Below are 18151 nucleotides of genomic sequence, written 5' to 3'. Positions count from 1 at the left end.
CCTCCACAAAAGTGGGGTGACCTCTAAGGATGGGGTCCCTTCATACTAGACCAGAGACCCCAGTTGTCAGGCATTGCAGCCTGTGTGGTGGGACTTTCACACTTGTGAAGGCCCCATGAGATGAGACTACCTAATGATGCTGTAACACTGTGTGGATGGCAGATTGTTTACAAGTGTCTGAAAATACGAGCTGGTTACGATCATCTCGCTTATATAGTCAAGATTCGAGGTTCAGAAACTTGACTCAGTTCATATAGTGAGTAAGCCACAGGGCTGGAATTTGAACCCAGACACTTACCTTCCAAGTTCATGCTCATTCCATGACTACAAACTGTTTTAAACTTTAAGTGAGGGTGAACATTTAGCCTAGAATATGATACTTGCATCTCATATTAGAGCACCTGTGTTCAATACTTGCCTCTGGGGGCTGGGGCTATGGTGTAGTGGGTAAAGTCGTTACCTGTGACACCAGCATCCAATCCAGCTCTCTGCTAATGGCCTGGGAAAATCAGTGCAAAATGGCCCTAGTGTTTGGGCCCCTGCCACCCATGTGGGAGACCCGGATGAAACTCCTGGCTCTTTGCTTCAGCTTGGCCCAGTGTTAACTGTTGAGGACAGTTGAGGACATCTAGAGAGTGAACCACTGAATGGAAGATTCTCTCTCTAACTCTGATTTTCAAAATAAATAAATTGGGGCTGGTGCTGTAGTGTAGCAGATAAAGCCACCGCCTGCCGTGCCGGCATCCCATATGGGCACTGATTCGAGACCTGGCTGGTCCACTTCCAATCCAGATCCCTGCTAGGGCCTGGGAAAGCAGTAGAAGATGGCCTAAGTCTTTGGGCCCCTGCACCCATATGGGAGACCCAAAAAAAGCTCCTGGCTCCTGGCTTCGGGTTGCTCAGCTCCGGCCATTGAGGCCATCTGGGATGTGAACCAGTGGATGGAAGACCTCTCTCTGTCTGTCTCTGCCTCTCTGTAACTCTGCCTTTCAAATAAATAAATAAATATTTTTAAAAACCCACAAATTAATATTTAAAAAAATAAATAAATCTTTAAAAAAAGAAAAACCTGCCTCTGGCTCCTGACTCCAGTTTCTTGCTAATGTAGACCCTGGGAGGCAAAGATAATTGGGTCTCTGCCACTCATGTGGGAGACCTGGATTGAGTTCCAGGCTCCTGGCTTTGGCCTGGTCCAACACTGGCTGTCACAGACATTTGGGGAGCTCTCTATGTTCATTTCTCTATCTTTCTCTTAATTGAAAGTTAAGATTTTGCTTTGAGTCATATGAAGAACTTTTGGAATACATGGCAAAATTGGGATAGCCAGAATGGATTGGGAGATCCTGATGGTTGTACTCCTGTATGGAAACAGAGCTGATTTTAATCTGTTTTTCCTGTTTGCAGATGGGGAAACTGCAGTGGTTCCAGATGGACTTTCTGCTCTTGCCTCTGGATCTGACAGATCTGGACAGTGGCCATGGTCCCCTGTGTTTCCTCAGCTGTCACAGTTGTCTGTGTGGAAGGAGGGCAGTGGATCCCAGGACCTGCATAACTCCGGGACCTGAGCCCTCCCTTTCCCTGGAAGGTGAGGTTTTCAGAGCGTGTGAAGCTTCTCCCTGGTGGGACACAGCTCCCCACGGTCACTCTGACCCTGGAGCCCTTTCTACGCTGCCCGCGCCTCTGCTCTGTGGTGGGGCTCCTGTCCTGCTGGTACAGTTTGGCTTCGATGTGACCTTGAGTTTAGCTGCTGCCACAATGAGGGCTCTCTTTCTGTCTTCCTGGTATTGGCTTCATGTCACGCACCATCCAGTGCCACCTGTTGAGATGGGAGGGCAGCCCCCTCCCTCAGTGTAACAGCTCACACTTGGCTACCAAATGCAATGACTTTGCCCAGTCAATTCTTCTTCAGGACCACAACCCCAGACTTTACACATTCCATTTCTCTCAGTGTTTCCGTGCCCCATAAACTTATGACAGGGTCAAGGGTTGTGTGGAGAGACACCGTGTGTAAAGGGACTCAACACTGTTCACTCAACTGTCCCTTCCCTCTGACGGTTGGCCACGGTGTCTATTTTAAGCTCAATCGCTTCAGTAGGCTCTTGGAAGAGGCTGGGCAAGAGGGCGGGTTGGATGTGGCCTTTGTCCCCTCTTTGTAGTGTTATTTTCTCTATTGCAGATTTGAGTGCTGGCCCCATTATTCCCGAGTGAGTCAGCAATCTCCACCCCTCTGCTGAGCAGGTCTCTGTGTGCCTCAACACCTGATAACCACTGTAGTTATGAAGATGAACCCATGGTGATGTGGAGGGAGAGATGTTGGAGACACCACGGCTTTTTGGTAAAGTTGATGTAGCTCAGGGCCTTCCTTCTGCTAAAACTCACCCGCTAGGGCAAACGGCCTCTGAGATGGCCCTCAAATGTCTTATCTCCTGGTATTCATGCCCTTGGAAGTCCCTTCCCACACTGCATGAGGCCGGCCTGTGTGACTAGTAGGATATTTCGGAAATGGCCACACTGTATGACCACCTGTGTGACCCCTGAGGACATAGGAAACACTTTGCAGCTCTCTCCTTGTTCACTTGGAGCACTTGCTCTGTGGAGACCAGCTGCCACCTTGGGAGGACACTCAAGCAACTGTGCATAGACCCATGTCACGAGGACTGAGGTGTCGTCACGCAGTCGCCAGCTGTGTGACCAAGACACCAGCTGAGAGGCTGATTGTCTGACCCTTGTCAAGCCTTGGCTGATGCCCTAACTATGACCTCCCTAGAGACCCTGGGCCAGAACCATCCAGCGAAGTCACGCCTAGGTTCAGGACCCACAGGAACAGTGGCAAAGAAACACTTGTTTTAAGTGCTAAGTTTTGGGCTAAATCGTTACACAGCAACAGATACACCGAAGACAGGTGAGCAGGGATCTATGACAGCCTGGACTCATACACAGTCCACACTTTCCCTTGTTTTCACCTAACCTTGCTGCCTGTGTGTTGGTTCTTCCCGTGCTGCTCTGTTGACATTAAGACTGTACTGGCTACTCAGTGTCTGGCGTCCCTACTGTCTGTCCACATCACTGTGGGAATCCTGGGTGCTGTTCCCAACTCTGAAGCTCACACCACACCAGGGCAGCATGGCACTTGGCTCCACGCAGGCCCTCAGACCCCGGGTGCACACTCAGGGGCACTGGCAGAGTAGCAGCTGGCCGGCAGGAGGGCGCACATAAACATGCAGGTGTCTGGAGTCCCAGCTGGCAGCACAGCTCATCTCCTTCCCCTGGGGAATCTCCACTATGAGATTCTGCCTTTGACACACAAAAAGCCTGGTCTCATAGTCGCTTAGGAGCTCCAGGACTTTAAGCCAGGGAAGACGGGGCCAAGGTGCATTGTCCATCAGAAGCAGCAGGGCCTTCCTGTGCTGGAAGAACTGCTCAGGATGTATGAGGAGTCCAGTGGCTGGCCCACGGCAGGTGCTGAATAAATACTGATTGAACAGATGAATGACTGAGGGGCGCTTTGGTCTCTGGACTTCTGAGCTGCTCCAAGACACATGGGGCAGGGGTTGTGCTATGTTCCAGGAGAATTGGTGCAGGAGCGTGGGGGTGAATGACAAGGTAGGTGAGAGGCTTCTAACCCATGGGGTAGGTGGAGGGGCTTAGAATGATCACATGATAGGGGGAGGCTCACAGGTCTTAGGGCATCTTCTGTGCCTGGGGCCCCAACCTGCCTTCTAGGGGTCCAAAGTGTGCAATAGGTAGGAGGGCCTTACCCTGGGTAAGGATGACAAGGATCTCAAAGACACATCATGGTACTTGGGAAGGAGAGGAGCTGCCTGTCCCAGGAATTGTTCATTCCGAGTCACAGGATGGAGTCCACAGTGGTGCGAGGACGCGATGGTTTCTCCTCGAGACCTGCTTTGCTCTGTGCTGTTGACCACACTCTAGGAGTCCTGCCAATGCTGCAATGCTGCAGCTTCCCTGACTTGAGATATTGAATGAGCTGAGTAGAGGAAGGTTCTATCTTTCTCTGGTTTGCCCATGACTTCCCTGGGTGTGGTTTGGCTACTGCAGATGGCAATGGGGATCCCTTGGCTGATGGTGGTCCCTTATCCCTTCAGCATTTTTGTAGAGAGCAGGAGAAGGATCACAGTGTCTTGTCACTCCTGAAAAGTGTGCAAGTCGTTGGCACCTGGGGACCCAGAGTCCTTTTCTTGGTCACTGAGCTTGTGAGCCTGACCCGAGTCATCGTTTCCTCTGCAGTCATTAATGATGGGGGAAAGTGGCCCTGCAGAAGCCAGTGCTTGAATCTGGACTTTCTCTTGGCCAGGGAGAGTGGGGAGGGGACAGAGGGCCATGGCTCTGTGCGATGTCCAGGGGGAGTGGGGCCATGTTGGGCCTCTGGCCTTTGTCCCCAGGAAACATGCCCTGGCAGGCAGTGTTGCTGCTTTGAGCCCCTTCAGGTTGGTCTTCACTTGGCTCCTGCAGCTCAGGCTGGGGCTGGGGATTAAATCTGTTGCCTCCATTAGTAACAGTAAATGCATTCTTCCCAGTGCTCTGCAAAAGCCCAGGAACTGGAGCCTCACCAAACCCACCCAGCTAGTTCAGTGGGCGAAGTGTGGGGCTGGTGGGAACTGGACATTCTAGAGGCCTGGCACCTCTCCCTGCCTGTGCCTCGTGCTGCTCAGTGCTTTCTCTTGAGGTCTACAACCATGGAATGAGTGCATCCTTTCCTGGGGCAGCTGCTCTGAGCTCATAAACTCAGAGAAATCAAAGGCAGAAGCTGCAAGTGCTCAGGCCTGCGGGGACTGGCATCTCTGGAGACTCCCATTTGCTTTTTTTTCCTGTGTGCACAGATCCAGCAGTCTCATTTTGCAAGGCCTTGGCTGGCTCTTTCTCTTCCCTAATGGATGGTGAAGCAAAGCTATGGCCAGGAGCCCCCTTAGGCTGGGAAAATGTTGAAAGTGCCAGGGAAGGGCTGCTGTCCCAGACACTCTTAAGAGACAAGCAGATAAAAGAATGAAACAGAAGAGCAGCTGCACATTTGTCATCCAAGGAAAAGCTCAAAACGCAACAGGGGGGTCAGGTCAGGCTGGGTCCAGCTGTAGCACTGAAGACTGGAGAGGGTATATGCTGCAGTTGAAGGCTTTCTCCATCCTCAGCTTGTCACAGGAACCTACTGGTCTGTTTTTTTTTTTTGTTGTTTTTTTTTGTTTTTTTTTTTTTTTTGACAGGTAGAGTTAGACAATGAGCGAGAGAGAGAGAAAGGCCTTCCTTTTCCATTGGTTCACTCCCTTCAAATGGCCGCTATGGCCAGTGCACTGCGGCCGGTGCGCTGCGCCGATTCGAAGCCAGGAGCCAGGTGCTTCCTCTTGGTCTCCCATGCAGGTGCAGGGCCCAAGCACTTGGGCCATCCTCCACTGCTTTCCCAGGCCACAGCAGAGAGCTGGACTGGAAGAAGAGCAACTGGGACAGAATCTGGCTCCCCAACCGGGACTAGAACCTGGGGTGCTGGCGCCGCAGGCGGAGGATTAACCAAGTGAGCCGCAGCGCTGGCCACTAGTCTGTTTTAAAGTCAGTTTGCCTACATGTCCTGACTCAGTGGCCAGTTTCATTCCAAAGGAGGTACTGTCGCCCTTTGTTGGGAAACAAAATAAAACAAAACAAACAAAAATCCAGCTGCCCCTCTGTTGACCTCATCTTTTGCAAATGTCTAGAGAACACGTCCAGGTGGGAAGAGCCTTACAGACATCCCTGGTTACCCGTTCATCCTTGACCCTGCCCCGTTCCGCTAGAGTCAGATTTGGAGCTGGGGAAAATATTTGGCAAATGTGAAAACAATAGAGTTAGCTAGAGCCTGCAAAATTCAAGAGTGGAAAGATTTTACTTTCTTTTGTTTTTGGACAGAAAATTTATTTTTCTTGGTTCATAAATAAAAACTACAAAAAGTCTTGCTTCTACCCTTGCTCCCAAAAACTCCAACCCCAGCAATCACACACACACACACACACACACACACACGTACACCTTCTTTTTCTTTTCTCCTCTCAGAGAAGGAAATTCAATGGTTCTTAAAAGAATGGAAGGATACTCAGTCTCACTTACGTGCAGAGAAATGCAAATGAAAGCTATAATGAAATGCTCATGTGGTGAGACTGACAAAATGTAGACAGCATTCTGTGCAAACTGTGCTTTGGACTTTGTTCTTTTCACCCAACTATGTATCTCAGACATCTTTCAAATCAGTACATAAAAAAAAATCCTCATTTTTATAGCTTTATAGTACCCTATTTATGGACACGCCATAAATTTATCTAACTAGTTTCGTATTTGTGGACATTTGGCTTGCTTCCAATCTTTTGCTACTACTAATAGTGCTGCCCAGAACACTTCCTGTTTGTGCAGGTATACCCGTAGGATAAATTCTGGCAAATAGGGCTATCGAGTCAAAGGGTAGGGGTATTACCGATTTTGATAAGGTTTTCCAGGTACTCTCAATGGGGTTGTATACTATGGGCTGCCACTAGTAATGAATGAGAAGACCTGACCCTCTTTCCCCACTGCTTTGCTAGTAAGCATCTCATTGCAGTTCGAATTTGCTTGTCTCTTTTTAAAGCAAGATTGAGCAGCATCTGATTTTTTTAAAGAGCCATTTGCATTTCCTTTTCTGTAAGCTCCCTGTCATATCCTTTGCCCATTTAAACAAAAACTGCATTGTTGGTCTTTTTCTTAGCAATATCTAGGAACTCTGTGTGTTAAGGGAAGATCAGCTCTTTATGATATGAGCTGATCTCTATTGCTGTTTCTCTTTTGACTTTGCTTATGTTTTGTGTGTGTCCATTTAAAAAAAAGTTAGGTGGTGTAATTTTTTCTTGGTATTGATTCTGGATCAAAGAAAGGCCTCCCTTACTTCAGAGTTTTAGAGGAATTTGCCCATGTTGTAGTACTCCTATATTTCATTTTTTAAATGCTTATATCTTGGATCCATTTGGAGTTGATGCTGGGGTAAATTATGAGCTATGGATTGAGTTTATGTCTTTTTCTGTTGTCCTGATACCATGCCTGCAGTGATTAGGGATGTCAGCTTTATAATTTCTGATTTTCTGACTATAACCGACTCTGTATGTTTCTGTATGTTTAGCTTATACTGTTGATGGGACTGTTTGTTTGCTGTTTGTACTATGCTGTTTTCATTATGGAGATTTTATGTTTTGATGTTTACTAGAGCTATTTCATTTCCTTTTCTTTTGCTGTTCTTACTTTTCCTATCCTTTTTCTATTCTGTTCCTGACTATTCTTGTTTGTTTCATTTTCTATGAGAACTTTACAATCACCTTATCTAGTTTTTCTTGAAAGACTGATATTTGTATTTGGATCACATTAAATTTATAAAATTTAAACAGAATTGACATGGCAGTAAATCTTCTTTTAGAGTGTGGTATTTGTTTCCACTAGTCCTACTCTTCCTTTGTATTTTTTAAAGGTTTTTCTCTTAGACATTTTGCATGTATCTTATTAAGTTTATTTGAAAGCGTTTAACTGTGTTGTCATTATTAAAAAAAAAATACTCTGGAAGAAGACACCATTTCCTCACTGTGTTCTCTCTGGGTTGCTGTTTGTATATACAATGCTGTTGCTATTTGGTGTGTTAGCTGTGTGTCACACGACACTATTGAACTCTATAATTCGTATTTTTTTTTCCCAGAAAGGCTTTAAGGAATAAAAGTGTTATTTGGGTAACCATCCAAAATGGGCATGTCAGCTAGATGAAGGCAGCCGCAGTTAGTCCTGTAATTAGGGTGTGATACTTAAGAGTGCACCTCGTAAGAATCAGGGGTCCTTCAGTGTAGGGTATTTGAGGGATGTAATTCAGCTCCAAAAACTTCTTTTGCACCAAGACTGAAAAGGTGAAAGAGCACAGGCACTCACTCGGAAAAGAGTCTGTATGGAGCTTCTTTGCGGCTGGATTTCTTTGAGCTCCTGGAGCACAGAGGGAGTGGCCCAAGGCCCAGGTGCCGTGGAAAACAAGGTTCTTGTTGGCTATGAAACCTGCAGCTCAGAAAAGGGCAGTGCAGGGTCGTGGGTCCTTAGCTTTGCCCACCCTTGGAACCATCCGAATGAAGACCCCCAATAGCTTCCTGTCTTAGAACATGGGGAAGGAGTGGAGGCTGATCATGCATCCGATCCCTCACAGGTGGAATGAAAGTGGAATGAACAGGGAGCCTGGGAGGCTGCATTCTCTCTGTTTCTGGTGTTGGTCTGAGGAAGGATTGGGCAGGCCTGGCCCCAACACCCTGACACTTTCGGAGTCTCCCAGGTATAGGTCCTTCAGCCAAGGACTTGGCAGTTCCTCTGGGACTCAGAGGCCCTTTTAGGGAGCAGGGTTTATTTTATTCTTCATCTTTCTTCCGCACAAACATGAGGAAGAGAAAGAGTTGCTATCCAGCACCTATGCATGATGCTTGGTGCCATCTCCTTGTCTTTTTTTTTAACCTCTGAAATAGGAGTCCCAAGCATTCTCCCTACTTTTGCAGATGGCTAAATGAAGTTCCTGAGGGACAATTGACCTAACACCACTCAGCTGGGGAGTAGCTGTTGCAGGGCCCAGGGAGGAGGGGGAGGGCTGAGGAAGCAGAGCTCTGGGCTCCCTTCTCCCCCTGCTTTAATGAAAGCAGCTCCACCTGTATCTGTCTTGCCCATGCATTCCCAGGAAGCTCTGGTTTAAAGAAAGGATTCCACTTTGAAAGAGTGTGTCCTCCACATGGATCTGTTCTTTCAGGATTCTCATTCCCAACCTATTCTTGCGCCCACTCCTGTTTCTACTGCTGTGGCCCCCCTTTGCCTAGTGGATCTGAGGGCCCCAGCCCCCTGAGGGGGGCAGGATCGCATGTTGGAGGCCCAGAGGGAACTCAGGGCTGGAAGATAGCAATGGCAGCTGTGAAGGAGCTGCCTCCCCAGCCCTGCCCCGCCCTGCCCCGCCCCACCCTAGCCCTCTCCAACCCCTTGCACAACCAACTTCTCTGTGGGCAAGAGTAGAGTTGATGTGTTTCTCAAGAGCTGTCATGGGGAAAAACTATCAACCTCACTCCATGCCCTCCACACCACAGCAAAAGGATTCTCTAAGTAACTGTGCCCAGTCCTCAGCAGCATCTTTGGTAAGAATTAGAAACCCAGGAATTACTCCAGCCAAGCTGGGGGACTTGTGAAGGCACTGGAGGTCTTTACACACTTTTGCAGATTGGATTTCCTCTTACATTTAATAACTATTAGTCCTTGGTGATTCTATTATCATCTTTCTCAGAAGTTTTTAAAAATCCTAGAAATAACATTTTCATTAGTCTCATCTTCCTTTAGCTTTTTTAAGAAAAGGATTTATTTATTTGATAGAGTAACACACACATACAGAGGGAGGGAGAAGCAGGGGAGGGACGGAGGGATTGAGAGTTTTTCCACCTGCTGGTTCACTCCCCAAATAACCTCAATGGTGGGGACTGGTCCGGGGTGAAGCCAAAAGCCCAGAATTCCATCTGGGTCTCCCACATGGGGGGCAGGGGCCCGAGTACTTGGGCCATCTTGATGCTTTCTCGGGCTCATTAACAGGGAACTGGCTCAGAAGGGGAGCAACTGGGACTAGAACTAGTGTTCATATGGGATCCTAGAGTTACAAAGAGCAGCTCAACCCGCTGCATCACAATGTCAGCCCCTCCTTGGCTTTGAATTGGATGGAATCTAACACTGATAACTGAAGCCAGCACCATCACTCTTATCACCGTTACTACTAGAATAATGCTGAATTAAATAATCATCTTTTACAGAGGGAGCTCAAAACGTCAGGCCTGATAACAAATTTGAGACAACTTAATTTTAGAAATGGGAAAAAAGACTAGAGAGAGGAGCCATTTATTCCAGAATTCATGCAAAGATAAAGGGAAATTGCGGGGTGGGGGAGAGGGGCGGGGGGAAGAAACTGCTCTGCTCTGCCCCCCTTGGTGACTGTGAGTGGTTACAGTTTGTGAATGTCATGTCTTCAGCAGAGTTCCATGTCGGGATGGCTGCATTTTGCAGTCAACAACTAGGCTGTGTGTGGACAGGCAGATGTGTCCAGACTTGAGCCTGGATACTTTGTACTCTTTTCATGAACCAGGGGATGCCAGAACCTTCGATCAGACCTTGATCTTTCCTCCCTGAGAGCAACTTTTGGGGACAGTAGTGTGACACAATGAGCAGTGGTGTATAATCTCTGATCTATAGCTGAGTGAGATTTTTATTCTATTTAACACATGGATAGAGAGTGCTCTAAGCATTTTACAAATCGTGACTCACTGAGTCCCCGTAACAATTACTGTCCCCACTTTATTATTATTATTTTCAGAAAGGTTGACCAACTGGACCCAAATCATGCAGCTAGTCTGTTGCGGAGCTGGAAGGGGAGCCCAGCCCATCTGATTCAGTGTCCATGAGGGGTACACTTATTCTTTATGAAGCATCTCTCTTGTGCTGTGTCCTGCACTTGGCAGTGGGGGTCAAAGTCCAATCCACCACAGCCCCTTCTGTCTGGCGGCTAACAGTCTATAAGGCGCTTACGGTTTTGAAAGGTGCTTTGTCCCATAAGGACCTCAGCTCCTAGACATCATCCTTCACTGCACCTGCATCAGCCTCACTCAGCTACAAGGATAAAACGCTCCAGGGATGTAATGGTTAATTTTAGATGCTAACTTGGCTGGGCTCTGGTGCCCAGTTATTTGGGCAAATACCAGTCTAGATGTTGCTGTGAAGGGAGTTTTAGATGAGACTCATGTTCGAATCAGTGGACTTTGGGTAAGGCGCTGGCCCTCCATCACGTGGGTGGGCGTCACCCAATCAGTTGAAAGCCTCAAGAGAAAAGACTGACTTTGCCCACTGAAGAGGGATTTCTTTCTCCAGACAAACTCCAGACATGAGACTATAACATCAACTCTTTGGTGGTGAATGTCATCCACAGATGGGTGGGCAGGATATAAATGAGTGGTGGTATTTCTGCAATGCAGATGTACTACATGTGCTCCCCAAAGCGCGTGAGCAATGAGTTGAATTTGAGGGGTCAGGGATTCTGATGTTGGTCCTAGGTGCATGTTGCTATGTCCCAGGGGTCAGCAAGTTAGCAGGGTTGTCCAGTGGGAGGGTTTATCTATCCTAAGATGTGTCAGTTTTTCAACTGTTTACATACAAAACATCTACCATATGCCAGGAGCTGAGCTATTTGTATGTGATGATTCCTACTGCTGCCCTGAACAGTGGCCAACACACTCCCAATTTACTATTAACAGAGAACACTTTCTTTTGTTTTTAAAGATTTATATATTTGTTTGAAAGGCAGAGTTACAGAGATAGAGGGAGAGATAGACAGACAGACAGACAGATAGATAGAAAGAGAGAGAATAGATTGATCTTCTATCAGCTGGTTCACTCCCCAGATGGTTGCAACTGCTAGGGTTGGGCCAGGCTGAAGGTCAATGCAGGTCTCCCACATGGGTGCAGGGGCCCAAGCACTTGGGCTATCTTCTACTGCTTTCTCAGGCACATTGATAGGGAGCTGGATTTGAAGGAGAACAGCTGGAACTTGAATCAGGGCTCATATGGGATGCCAGCATTGAAGGTGGTAGCTCAACTGTTCTACAATACTGGGCCCAAGAACCTTTTCTTGAAGTGGTACATCCAGGCATTGGCACTTATCATTAAATTATATTATATGTATATATATATATGTAAAATTTATTTGAAAGGCAGACAGAGAGCTAGAGAGAGGTCTTCCATCCACTGGTTCATTCCCCAAATGCCTGCAATAGCTTGGATTGGGCTAGGCCAAAACCAGGAGCCCAGAACTCCATCTGGGTCTCCCACATGGTTGGCAGATACCCAAGTACTAGAACTATCATCTGCTTCCTCCCATAGTACACATTAATAGGAAGCCGGGGTGAGAAGCAGAGTGGGGACTTGAACACAGGCACTCTGATATGGGACGTGGGTATCCCAAGAGGCCTCTTAACCCACTGTGCCCAATACCTGCCCCAGAATGTACCATTTTCAACTGCAGAGATGGTGATGCCCCTGTCTGCAGGCATGAAGGGGGTCCACTCCAGTGCCCCACCAGATAGGTAAGAAGACACAGGAATAGCTGGTAGGGGACAGTGAGTGCTGCTTGGCAAGCAGTGACGTAGAGAAATCATTCTCAGGGACAAGAGTGCCCCTGAGGAGCTCAGCTGGTGTCTGAGGGAAGTGAGAGGAGCCTGCAAGTGGCATTTGCCACAATTTGCCAGCCTCAAAATAGCTACAGCGCTAGCCTTTACTGTGAAGCAAGTCAAGAGGAAAAACATCACTTTTCCATAAAGGGGACAGTGCTGCTTAGCGCCACACAATGGCGATAAGCACTTGGACCATATTCTGGGTGAGAATCAAATGAAACCCAACATTTTCCTCTGAACGAGGCTGTTCCACTTAATAGAACTATCATCAGCAAGTCCTGTTTTCCTCTCTCGCAGGTCCCTGGCTGGGCCTCAGAAGCATCCTAACAGAAGACTCAAAGCTTTGCTCATGTAAAGCATTGCCTTTCCTCTGGCTCAAGTCTTGTCCAGGAAAAGTTGGGTGAAGACCCATCTGTTGAATCAGCTTGCCAACCTGCGCATGGAGTGGTGCTCCCCAAGTTCATTTGTGAGTGGTATGCTGAGTTGAAGAGGATCTTGTATTCCCAGTTATACTCAGCTGTGTCTTTGATGGAGTGGGGGGTTGGGGCTGCCTTGAGGTCTAGTCACCACCTATAGTGCTGTTTCTTTGGAAAAATACATTCCAAGCACCTTTGTTGGTTGATTCATTGACTGAATGACTGATTGACTGGTTCATTCATTCATTTACTCAGTCATTGGTTGTCACATACCAGGAAGTACCCCCAGATGCCAAGACCTTCTTTCTTTCTTTCTTTCTTTCTTCCTTCCTTTCTTTCTTCCTTCCTTCCTTCCTTTCTTCCTTCCTTCCTTCCTTCCTTCCTTCCTTCCTTCCTTCCTTCCTTCCTTCCTTCCTTCCTTCCTTCCTTCCTTCCTTTCTTTCTTTCTTTCTTTTTGACAGAGTTAGACAGTGAGAGAGAGAGACAGAGAAAGGTCTTCCTTCCTTTGGTTCACCCCCGAAATGGGCGCTACAGCCGGTGCGCTGCACCGATTCGAAGCCAGGAGCCAGGTGCTTTCTCCTGGTCTCCCATGTGGGTGCAGGCCCAAGCACTTGGGCCATCCTCCACTGCCTTCCCGGGCCACAGCAGAGAGCTGGACTGGAAGAGGAGCAACCAGGACAGAATCTGGCGCCCTGACCGGGACTAGAACCCAGGGTGCCGGCGCCACAGGCGGAGGATTAGCCAAGTGAGCCACGGCGCTGGCCCAAGACCATCTTTCTAATCCATGCTGCAGCAAGTGGTGCCTCCACTGGGAAGTAGGTAGATCAGAGAGACACAAGATGCAGGAGAGGTCTGCCGCAGAGGCTCCACCTGGTCATTTTCCATCTGGGCTCATCAGGAGCCACCGGGTAAAAGGCAAAGGGCAAGGGGGATTCCTCATTCACATGCCACCTGTCATGGTCAGGTTGCTTGGAAACCAAGTCTTCCCAAGTCAGAGAGGTTTGGCTGAACCTGTAAACTCCTTGAAGGCAGGGCTGTTTCTTAGAAATGTTGATAACCTCAGGTGTTTCAAGTAGTTATAGCACTTAGCAGGAAGTGGATTGGTACCTGTTTGATGAAATGAAGTCCTTTCTTTTGCTCCGTTGTAAGTGGCTAATCTTGGCTTGGTTAGAGTCTGGACTCTGGATGAGGTTTTGTCATCTACTGTGCATTTGGGATGTGCTCAGCAATGAGTCAAGAGGCTTCTCAAGCACAAATGGTATGGGTGTTTTCTTACTGGAGTAGCCCAACCCAGCCTCCTATCTTGTTAGGAGTCTACTCAGTTAAGAGACAGGAAAGGGAGGCCATCCGCAGCCTTCCAGCAACCCGGAGGGTCACTGCCAACTGCTTTTTCTGATAGCAGTGTCAGAGGAAGTGGGATTTCCAATGTGATGTCTACTAACCTATTGTGGCCACAGCCCAGAGGTTAGGTGACTGTGGAGAGAATGCTAATCGCCAGCTGTTCTCTTCCAATTGCCTGCATTATCTGTCGTGGCAGTGTGTCTGGCTCTCTACTTTGGAAGAACTTGCAAAGGTGCCGACACCTAGTAATTCTGTAAGGCTCTTGTCAAGTCATCTTACCAGAAACTTCCTTTGCTTGGGCCAAGAAAAGTAAGGCCAGATGCACTCCTAAGACAGACACACTCTCTTTTTTTGATCTTTTTGTCCAAGGGGCTTCTCTGCTTTCATTCTCAGTGGCCTCTATCTTTGTCGAATCTTACTGGAGAAACTTGGGTCAAAGACTGGTGTGGGCTTCCCAGCGAAGGCAAAGAAGGAAGAAGCAATGTTGCATTTATTGTTGCTCCCCCTGTTGACACAAAGACACTTAATTTTGATGGTGGTTCTGATTAAAATGTTAACCAGCATAACCAGCATTAATTGAACATTTGTCACATGCTTGCCAGGATAGTAAGGACTTGGCATGGACTGTCTCATTAAGTTCTCCCAACAGCTCTACAAAGTGTTCTCTAAATGCCTTCCATTTTAACAGAGAAGGAAGCTGAGATTTAAAGGAGTTAAGACTGCATGTCCAAGGCCATGTCTTTTTTTTTTTTTTTTTTTTTTTTTTTGACAGGCAGAGTTAAACAGTGAGAGAAAGACAGAAAGAAAGGTCTTCCTTTTTCCGTTGGTTCACTGCCCAAGTGGCCACTACGGCCGGCACGTTGCGGCCAGTGCGCTGCGCCAATCTGAAGCCAGGAGCCAGGTGCTTCCTCCTGATCTCCCATGCGGGTGCAGGGCCCAAGGACCTGGGCCATCCTCCACTGCACTCCCTGGCCACAGCAGAGAGCTGGACTGGAAGAGGAGCAACCGGGACAGAACTGGCGCCCCGACCGGGACTAGAACCCGGGGTGCTGGCGCCGCAGGAGGAGGATTAGCCTAGTGAGCTGTGGCGCTGGCCCTTAAGGCCATGTCTTAAGTCAGGAGCCCAGAAGCAGACCCTGAAATGAGGATTTGTGTGCAGGGGATTGGTTACCAGAGAGCGTAGTGGAAGAGGAAGGACCAAAGGGGTAAATCAGAAGGTGGCTTCCACCTGATCCTGCAGGCAGACCCGGTTGCAGAGGTGCACATCTGTGGAGTCACGTGGGCCCCACACTCAGAAGGGCCTCACACTTGAGTTCATGCTCTGATGCTGTTACTGTCTTAAACTTCTTCATGATTTTTGAACAAGAGACCTGCATTTTCATTTTGTACCAGGCCCTGAAAATCCTGTTGCCAGTCCTGCATACAGCACAGCTTTGAAACGAAGGGCCTCAGGTCATCAGCCATCCGATGGTCAGTGGTTAAGGGTCGCCCTGGAGGGAATGTATGTTCCCACGTGTCTCTGGTTTCCTACAGGTGCAAGCAAATCCTCTTTGCTAGCAGGTAGGCAATCCCTTGATAAAGAGCCACAGGTGGCCGCTGTTTGCAGTGAAAACATCCTGAAGAGGCTTCCAGATCCAGGCCCAGGGCCCTGAGGTCGCAGGCTCTTTACTGGGCTGTGGCACTTGGTGGCTTCTGTTTTGCTCTGAGCCCTGATGTTCCTTGGGCCCTCATACACTCTGCTCATAGATTGCTTCTGAGAGAGACTAGAAGGGAAGCGAGAGGATGGCAAGCCAGGTGGGACAGGGAACTGCAGGGCAGGCTGCCACGCACCTTGCTGGAGAGGGTCCCTCTGCCTGGGTGGGCTGCCCGCAGCTCCCCTGGGGCGCAGTTGGAACAATGTAGACAGGCTGGTTTGGCTTTCGCTTCAGAGGTTCAGCCCGCAAATGTTTACTAACAAAACACTAAGTATGTGTGTATTCCTACTTTGTCATCTCCTGTGATTTTTAAGAAAATGTGTTTCTTATGGCTTTAAATCTTTGTGCTGAACTCCTCAAACTATGCATTGTAAAGGGCCGAGTTTGTTTGTTTGTTTTTGGTTTTGTGTTAAGTTGAAAAATAATAATCACAGCACATTTGTCCTTGGAACATAGAGTCTGTGCCCATGTATGTCAGTACATCCTCTACCACTGTAGAGATGTGCCCAAGTGTGATTCATTTTTCAGGTCTACACAGGCTGACCAGCGTTAAATCCTGTTGTCAGGTTGCTGAGGACTTGACTGAAGATTTTTCCTTCCTTCCTTTTTTTTTTTTTTTTTTTTTTTTGACAGGCAGAGTGGACAATGAGAGAGAGAGAGACAGAGAGAAAGGTCTTCCTTTACCGCTGGTTCACCCTCTAATGGCTGCTGCGGCTGGCGTACCACGCTGATCCGAAGCCAGGAACCAGGTGCTTCTCCTGGTCTCCCATGCGGGTGCAGGGCCCAAGCACTTGGGCCATCCTCCACTGCACTCCTGGGCCACAGCAGAGAGCTGGAAGAGGGGCAACTGGGACGGAAACCGGTGCCCCGATCGGGACTAGAACCCGGTGTGCCGGTGCCGCAGGCAGAGGATTAGCCTATTGAGCCGTGGTGCTGGCCAACTTTTCCTTCCTAATGGCATGCACAGGCAGCCGTTAGCAGAGGCTTGGATGGGGGAGGGTGGTGGCGGGGGGGGGGGGGAGGGGGGGGACAGCAGGCATGCAGAATGAGTCCCTGAGATGGCTCGCCGTGGAAATGCATTTTCAGAGGATGGATTCCAAGTCCAAAGAGCAAGGACTTCCCTTTTTCTTCCCGTTGTCACTGCCTTTGCAAACATGCCCATGGGCTGTTGTGCAACATGCACATCCAATAGATACACTAAATACAAATGAGCAGTAAGTATGAGAATGAAACCGCTTTCTGATTTGTTTTACCTGCAACCTTCCGGAAATGCTCAAACACTTCCTGGATATCTGTGCTGTGCCTGAAAAAGTGTGACCCTCTGAGTGCCATGTGCACCGGCTCTCATAGCATTTAAAGATCTTGACTTTCAAAGGTGAGTGCTTGTCTTAAGCTCCTCCTTAGTCCCCGGGTTGCTGTCCTCACCACCTAGATCCTGTGGGGAGAAGGGTGTGAGCCGTGCCAGTTCTCTAAATAGCTTTCTTTGTCCTCTTTGTCTTCATTATCTTAATGACCCATTACTTACCTCATCCTGCCCTCTTCCTCTTATCCTTAGCATTTTGCAGTGTGCTGGCTTCATATTTTAATTAGGTCCCATTCACTGGGCTCGCCAAGGTGATGCACTCATCCTGCTGAAAGAGAATCCATCCGTGTGGTTTGTCCAGGGCATCTGGCTAGAAACCAACAAACCATTGCTACATGTCAGCCTTTCTCATATGGGAAAGCAGAAGAAGAGCTTCTCTCTCTCTCTCTCTCTCTCTCTCTTTGTGTGTGTGCGTGCACACATGTACGCTTAAAAATTCCACAAAACATACATCCTCAAAGCACACAGAGAAGCAAAAGCTGGATACAAGTGTCGTTGTTTACTCCCTTTGCTGCACAAAGACTGGAAGAGTGGACATGAAGCCCTCAAAGCCAATCTGGAGAACTCGTCCAAGGAAGAGTCTAAGTAGCTAGAAGAAGGCTGTAATGACAAGATCATTTTCTTGTGCACGCCTCTTGAGGCAAGGCCTTAGCCTTTTTCTCCTCTCTTTCAGCCTTCCCTGAGCTAGCATCTTCTCCATTTCCACACCATAGCGAGTGCTGGGAGGGGGAAAAACTAGCCATTTTTAGGGAGTCCTCTGGGCCGGGGAGGGGAAGTGTGAATCGAAGGAAGGAGAAAAGCAGACATGGTGTGGGCTCAGGCAATGCTCTTGTGAACTCCATCTGGAGAGCCCCATCTGAGCTCATTTCTCCAGCCCCTCCAATTTCCACTCCTTATGCCATGCCACACAGAACATACACCCAGCTTGGGAACTGTGTCCTACATTACTGAAGAGTTAAAATATTTGAAATTTTTTATTTACTTATTTGAAAACCAGACAGAGACACAGAGAAAGAGAGAGAAAAAGAGACAGACAGACAGACATCTCCCATGCACTGGTTCATTCCCAAATATCTGCAATAGCCTGGGCTATGCCAGGTGGAAGCCAGAAGCTGGGAATTTAATTCCAGC

The 18151-nt window shown here is 48.2% G+C and overlaps 1 long non-coding RNA gene across 6 annotated transcripts in view; it reads left to right on the top strand.

Annotated features, from left to right (window-relative positions):
* Window positions 1–12841, top strand: part of LOC103350930 (uncharacterized) — a 221876-nt gene extending 209035 nt beyond the window's left edge. For 4 of the 6 annotated variants that reach the window (XR_016218997.1, XR_016218999.1, XR_016219000.1 and 1 more), the window contains 2 exons: window positions 1405–1585; window positions 12504–12841. This is a non-coding gene — a long non-coding RNA (uncharacterized LOC103350930). Of the gene's footprint in view, window positions 1–1404; window positions 1586–2176; window positions 2336–12503 lie in introns of all 6 variants that reach the window. The other 2 variants (XR_016218998.1, XR_016219002.1) reach the window with 1 other exon arrangement.
* The last annotated feature ends 5310 nt before the right edge of the window (window positions 12842–18151 follow it).

This window comes from Oryctolagus cuniculus, chromosome 13 (assembly GCF_051225735.1).
Source record: "Oryctolagus cuniculus isolate XC-2025 breed Fujian yellow rabbit chromosome 13, ASM5122573v1, whole genome shotgun sequence".
NCBI classification, from domain to species: domain Eukaryota; kingdom Metazoa; phylum Chordata; class Mammalia; order Lagomorpha; family Leporidae; genus Oryctolagus; species Oryctolagus cuniculus.
The sequence above is the reverse complement of the archived record's forward strand: the minus strand, read 5'-3'. Positions and strand labels throughout refer to the sequence as shown.